This window comes from Notolepis coatsorum, assembly GCF_963971535.1.
Source record: "Notolepis coatsorum genome assembly, chromosome: 16".
Taxonomy (NCBI): domain Eukaryota; kingdom Metazoa; phylum Chordata; class Actinopteri; order Aulopiformes; family Paralepididae; genus Notolepis; species Notolepis coatsorum.
In genome coordinates, this window is record NC_140180.1 from 92,590,694 (window position 1) to 92,598,175 (window position 7,482).

The window sequence follows — 7,482 nt, forward strand, 5'->3', positions numbered from 1 at the left end:
CTCACCTTAAATGACATCATACGATACACACAGGAGAGAAACATTACTGCTGTGGCCAGTGTGGGAAGAGCTTCAAGACAAAGACATGTCTTAAACAACACCACATGGTACACACACGAGAGGAACCTTACTGCTGTGGCCAGTGTGGAAAGACCTTCAAGAGGAAGGCAGAACTTAAACAACACCACATGGTGCACACACGAGAGAGACCTTACTGCTGTGACCAGTGTGGAAAGAACTTCAAGACGAAGACTCACCTTAAACGACATCATACGATACACACAGGAGAGAAACCATACTACTGTGACCAGTGTTACATGAGCTTCAGGAGCCAGGGAGGGCTTAAGAAACACAGACGGTGGAGGCAGCCATGCAAGGTGCCAACCTGCTTAACGGGAGCAGTCAGGGGTTATGTGTCTTGCTCAAAAACACTGCGACACACTATCATGGATGAGTTTGGAAATGGAAAAAACCAAGAGGACAATGTAGTCATTCTTCCTCTTTATGAGGCGCAAGGCTCCACCTCAAAACGAGTATCTCCCTCCACTGACATAGAGGCGTTCAACTCTCTAGACGAGTTCCTAAAGGCCAAGAATATCAATTATGAGCACTGTTCCATTTTCTATGGCCCAGAAGAGGAGGATGGCGACATTCAGATCGAGGATCAGAACCCGGGGCCACAGATGACACCTTCAGGTGAAACTGAGTCTGAGCCTGAACAGGATGGGGAGCTAAATACCTCTGAAACTGAACACAGTTCTGATTACTCAACATATTGAGTAATAGCTCAAGAGAAGCTAGCACAAGGAGACGCTAGCTCCCCAAAGGGGCTTCAATGGCCCAAATGATGGAAAGAGAAATAAGAACCCCCGGTCAAGATCCAGGGGAAAACATGGGGGCGAAACTAACCCAAGAGCAGCAAGCAGAGATAAGGGCAACAAAGGGAGAAATTACCTTCTGGGGCCCTGACACATGACACTCAAGCAAGTGCAAACTGCACTTGACGGGAAAAACATGGGGGAGAAACTAACCCCAGAGCAGCAAGCGGAGATGAGGCCAAGGGAGCCTTAAAGACAAAGGCCAAGGGAACCTTAAAGTCCAGGGCCAAGGGAGCCTTAAAGTCAAAGGCCGAGGGAGCTTTAAACAGTCACTTGAACTTGAAGTAACATAATGTTTACTTGGAGTCAAAACTGAAAACTACTTGCGACTAGCAGGCCGAGGGAACCTTAAAGTCCAAGGCCGAGGGAGCTTTAAAGTCACTTAAACTTGAAGTAACATAATGCTTACTTAGAGTCAGAACTTAAGTAGAAAAACTCTACGAGTCTATAGCATGATAACTAGCCATTGCTAGCAGGAGCTAATAGCAGGATAACTAGCCATTGCTAACAGAAGCTATTAGCAGGATAACGAGCCAGAAGCTAGCAGGAGCATAAGTCCTGCTACTGTGACGGAAGTGGAACCAGCGTAATCATACAGGCTGGTGTTATCAGCAGGAGCTGAGTCTACAAGAGGCTACATAGCCTGAGTCTACAAGAGGCTACATAGCCTGAATCTACAAGAGGCTACCTAGCCTGAGTCTACAGCAGGCTAACTAGCCAGAGCTAACACCAGACATAACAGTAACTAACTACCCAGTCTGGACCGAGACAAGCACAACACAGGCTTGACCCCCTGTGCAAGAAGGAAATGGACGGAAACAACAGTCCGAAAGGCCTGTGAACAATGTGCGCTGGTAAGGGGGACAAAACCTGAACCAGTGCCATCGAGACGAATAGCAGTATCTGAGAGCAGGACTGAAACTACTGGAGGAAGCGGGTGTAATGGCCCAATACTCTGTACCCTACCAGCCCAATACGAACGGGGTGGCAGAGAGAGCTGTACGCTCTATGAAGGATCAGATGATCAAAGTGAATATGTTGCGATCCTGGAATGAACCGACCTCCCTCCTTAGGATACACCAAGGAAACCGACAGTACAGTTCGGACCGGAAGGATCAGAACCTGCCCTATTTCGGGCCAGGAGCATTCTTAGACGGGGGGGGGGGGGGTCCCCCGGAGTCAGTGGACGACGCAACAAATGGCAAGAAGGAATATACTGACCCAGGTCAGAACTCGGAAATGGAGGAAGACCGGGATAGGTCAAGCTCCAGAGCATCCTCAAGGTCCTCACCTAGACCTCCTAGACCTCCCAGACCTTCCAGACCTCCTAGACCTCCTAGACCTCCTAGACCGGACAGAGAGACATCGGCCTGGACCCAGGTTACAGGGCGACGAGAGCCCTGAATGGACCTGAAAGAGAGAAAAGAAATGAGTCCTCTGTGGACTGTATCTGTGATGTCCTGCGAGGCCTAAGGACAGGGTCACACGACCAGGCCAACCACACTTCAATAGAGGACTGCTGCTACAATTCTCGGGGACCCGTGGGGGTCGCCCGAGAAATAACAATTCAACCTACCTCAAACTATGGGAGAGATCCAAGAGGTCAGAGGGGGTGACCCCAAGATGACCAAGATGACCAAGATGACCACACGATGACCACCAGGTGTTGTCTTCAGGTGCGTTGGCCGGGAACAACAGATGCAAGTCTTCCCGCCGGATACCAAGCCACGACGTGGCCCCTATCCTATCGAGCCGTCCAGCCCGGGAACAACAGATGCAAGTCTTCCCACCGGCTACCAGGGTAACAGGGAACCAAGATGGCAGAGGGGGTGTGGAGAGTCACGGCCACGTGACGCCGCAATCGCCATCTCGTCCCCCAGTACAGACGCTATTAAGACAATGGAAAATGACCGACCAGGATGACAGAGGAGGTGTAAAGTGTCACAGCCAACTAAGTGACACTGGTTAGTATGACATCCTGTTCTTATATATGATTATGAGGAATGTCTGTAGATTCTTCCTCCCACTTGTGAAAAAAACTGTGAGAACTGTGGACTCTGGAACCGTAACTTGTGTACACTACAATATCTTGCGTGATCTTGGAGAGTGGAGTCAATGGAATCAATACAATAGGTTTATTGTATATATTTGTTATCATCTAGGCATATGTTACTATAGGTGTCTAGATGTGATATGTATTCTGGCTGGTAATGCCCCGTCAGAAAGGAAACACGTTATGTGTAAACACATGTTAAGTGCCACAGAACGACAGTGACCCTTTTTGAAATTGACATCCTGTTTGTTCTTTTATAACCAGTATATTCTTTATACACTTTAAAACTAAAACTCTGGTTGGAAGACAGTGATTGTGTGAATCTAACCTATTTTTCACATGTAATTATATGCTTCATTATTCAATTATATGCTTCTGCGTAGAGAAGAATGAATTGACAATGGAAAATGACCGACCAGGATGACAGAGGAGGTGTAAAGTGTCACAACCAAATAGTGACACTGGTTATAATGACATCCTGTTCTCTCTGTCAATTGTGGGATGTAAAAGGTTTAAGCATATGTTACTGTATGTGTCTATATGTGAAGTGCATGGGTTGCTCTGCACAAGCCAGAATGAAAAAAGCAACGCCCTGTTCTCTAAAAACCTAGTTGGAGGAGTATATAGTTGGGTGAACAGTGATTTCTATTCTACCTTTTTGTTTATGTAACAATATAGCCGTATAACCTATTTTTCACATGTAATTATATGCTTCATTATTCAATTATATGCTTCTGCGTAGAGAAGAATGATTTGCTTGGTCTGTACAGATGCATCTGTCTCCCTCCCTCCACATGAACATGTAGAAAGGGAGTTAACTGTAAAGAATGTGACCTTGCCAGGCAGGGCCTCTTCCCTGAGCTCTCCGGCCGGCAGACGCATGGTTACCAGGTTAACCCTTTGTAAGTTCTGAATAAGATGAAAAGTGGAGGGACTTTCTCATACTTGAAAAAACTATGTAACTGAAGGTAACGCAAGTAAAAGAAAAGGGAGGGACACTTACTGTGCACGTAAAGTAAAACGATTGGATAAATATATACTACGTATTGTACGTTGGTTGGCTAGTGAAATGACATCCCTGTGACATCACTGTTTTTAGACCAATAGAAATATGATGCCGGATCAATATAAAAATGACTGTTCCTCCTTCGAGAGGCCAGATTTTGAGAGATTGTATGGAGATGACTGCGTTCTGATATATTGTAAGCAGAAACCCTTGTACTTATAACCATGAAACTGTGCCTTTAATGTAATCTTGTACTTTTAAAAAATATAACCCTTTTTTGGAACACACCTTTTTGTATCCATTCTTCTAACTGAAAGACGGGTAAGCATTGAAATGTTTTTGCATTGTAACTTTACCCATTGTTTAACCATGAGGGAGCACGGCTTCGTAATGTTCATGATTTATGATGTAAAAACTTTAGAAGTGTGTCTTTAACCAGTCGGCAACAACACGGTCCCGTAATGTTCCTGATTTATGATGTAAAACCCTAGGAGTGGGCTTTTATCCACACAGAGACCTAGAGAAAGAACGGTATATGTATGGATGTAGAAGTGGGTTCTGTATAATGGGATTATCAAGTAAAGCCATACAGTGATAATATGTGTAACGGATAAGGGAAATGGACCTCATCTGAATAAAGAGAGTCCTTCCCAGTGCAAATAAAATAAAAGATTCCGCAACTTCAATCACTCGACCTAAGGTCGATGACTGGGGGGGTCGGAACGGTGCATTCGCTATCTCTTGTCGGTCAGTAGTAACAACAACATTTTGTAGACTCATTTGGTTCTGCATGTCAACCACTTCGCAGGACGCTGCTTGATGTCAAGATGAGCAGACCAATGAGTTATGAAGTTATCGATCTGACCTAAGACCTAGCGTGGGCACTTATCACCATGCTTTTTGTAAACTTTATGTACATTATACTTGTTATGTCTTATTCTTATTACTTGTATTATTGCACAAATGTCTTATTCTTATTACTTGTATTATTGCACAATCGCTGCGGGCATGACCACCCGCATTTCACTGTATGCTTGTAAGCCATGACAAATAAAACTCTTGACTTGACTTCTTTTTTAAATATTGATAGCGTCCTCACTGGTGTCCATTTTGTCTGACTCACCCTCATTAAAAAGTACTACTGAATCACTTACCAAAGTAAGGTAGTAGCTGTAGGAAATTGTGCAGTGAATGTGTCGTTTATGTACAACACATGATACAACACCAGTGTAGCAAAGCAGTAGTGTTTCCAGTAGTACTCCTGGTGTCAACATTGCCTCCGGCTTGGGCCAGCCGTCATACTAACTCATTTGGCTGAGTTAGCGGGAGGAAAGTCGATGGGGTGGTAATCTGGCGTTGTGGACAGCGACTCCTACAGGTCAGGTCAGGGTGCCTGCACAGTAAAAGACCACAGCGCCTTCACCAATGAGAGTCCGCGCTGTCAGGTGAAAAGAGAGCCGCTGGCTGTCTCCGCATGTGTCGGAGGAAGCATGTGGTAGACCTCAGGGCTCCCTTGACCGACCAGTACGGGGCACATGCGCACAATGACCAGGTAGGGGAGGGGGGAATTGGCATGACAACTAAATTGGGATGGGAGGAAAAGCACAGAAAATCGGGTGGAGAAAAAGAGGATAAAAGAAAATATAACACTACTGCTTTACGACACTCGGGCGAATTCACAAAGAATGAATCGCACCCTTAACTGCATGTGTTTTGTGCCCGCTATTTGCTCTTTGCGACCTATTCACTAAAGATATTGTGCGAATGATATACTAGCGCAAACACGCCCATACGTGTGCAATTTGCTCTTGATATCTGTCAGCGCTGTTGGCTCACAGCGTGCAATTTACTCCAGATATCTGACAGCGCAGTTGGCTCGCGGAGCATCTGAGTGGCTCCTGATATAGTAAAATAGTATATGCCCATACAACAGTATGCATGTCCTAGGACAATGGCAGAAAACAGAAGCTTGAATTCTCTGATCGGGAATTGGAAGTCCTGACAATCAATACTGTAGCTCTAGATACTGATTCAGATTCAGATTCAGATTCAGAGTTTTATTTGCCACATGGAAACAATACAATCATAGAGTTTTTCATACAAAATCATAAATACCATACCATGGGCAAAAGGAGCAGGTGTTAGGGCAGCGGTGGCGGAGCCCAATAGCAGGTACCAAGCAGACACGGCAATAGAGATTATACAAGAATGTGCGACTTTGGACGAGTAGTGACTCTTGCTTGAGGTTCTCAGGAACCTCCGGGCGGGTGGTACGTCAGGAGACAGCATCGGCCGAGAGTGGTAGTCCTGGGCACAGGGAGAACAGAGGTTAGGACATGGCAGGCAATACAGACAGAGCAGCAAGGTTGGGTACGGCCTTGTACCTATAGGTTTGATAGGATAACACTGAGACGATCAGGAGGATCCGTAGGGTTGATATCCGGGCTGGTGATGAGTTGACGACTCTCAGCTGGGCTGATTGTTGCCAGATGACAGCGTGGGGATGATGGAGTCGGAAGCTGCCCATATAAACGTGGACTCAAGACCTAGCTTTTTAGAAAGGCCTTTTATTAGTTTTTATGTCTTATTCATATGTTGTTCTGCTATGTGTTCTTCCTTTTTATATATACATTTGTATTCGATTATTTTTAACTCTGTAGCACTCTGAGACTCTCAGGAATGTAGGGTGCGTTACAAATTAAATGTATTATTATTATTATTATTAAGGGCGTGGAAGCAGGCGGAGAGATGGAGGCTCTCACTGTGATTGAGACAGACCCCCCCCCTCTACGGGCGCCTCCTGGTGACCCTCCAGGCTTGTCCGGGTTGGCCCGATGGAAGTCCCGGATGAGGGCAGGATCCAGGATCAGCTGGCAGGAGATCCAACTGCGCTCCTCCGGACCATAGCCCTCGCAGTCCACTAAGTATTGGTGGACTGGGAGGTGTAGGACGGTGTAGGCGGGGTGGTCATCAATGATCAGCGGAGGAGGAGGTTCCGGAGCTGGAGGGGACAGAGGACTGGAGGCCACCGGCTTCAACTGTGAGACATGAAAAGAGGGGTGAACGTGCACATGGGAAGGAAGATTCAGCCTGACAACTGAGGGGTTGATAATAGACAGAATCTCATAGGGACCAACGAAACAGGGGGTGAGCTTCCGGGAAACTGACTTTAGAGGAAGGTCTCGGGACGAGAGCCAGACCATCTGACCTGGTTGATAGTCGGGAGCCGGGGTCCGGCGGCGGTCTGCGAAGTGGCGATTCTGGTCAGCGGAGCGGAGCAGTGCGACCCTGGTGTCCTTCCATATCCTCCTGCAGCGGCGAAGGTGAGCCTGCACCGAGGGGACTGAGATCTCTTCTTCCTGAGTAGGAAACAGTGGAGGCTGGTAGCCCAGAGAGGACTCGAAAGGGGACTGACCTGTGTCAGCGGAGGACAGGGAGTTGTGAGCGGTAGGAAGGCGCTCCAGCCAGAGGGGTCCCGGGTCGTGACGCAGCGGAGGGCGGACCCCAGGTCTTGGTTGGCCCGCTCCGACTGACCGTTGGTCTGT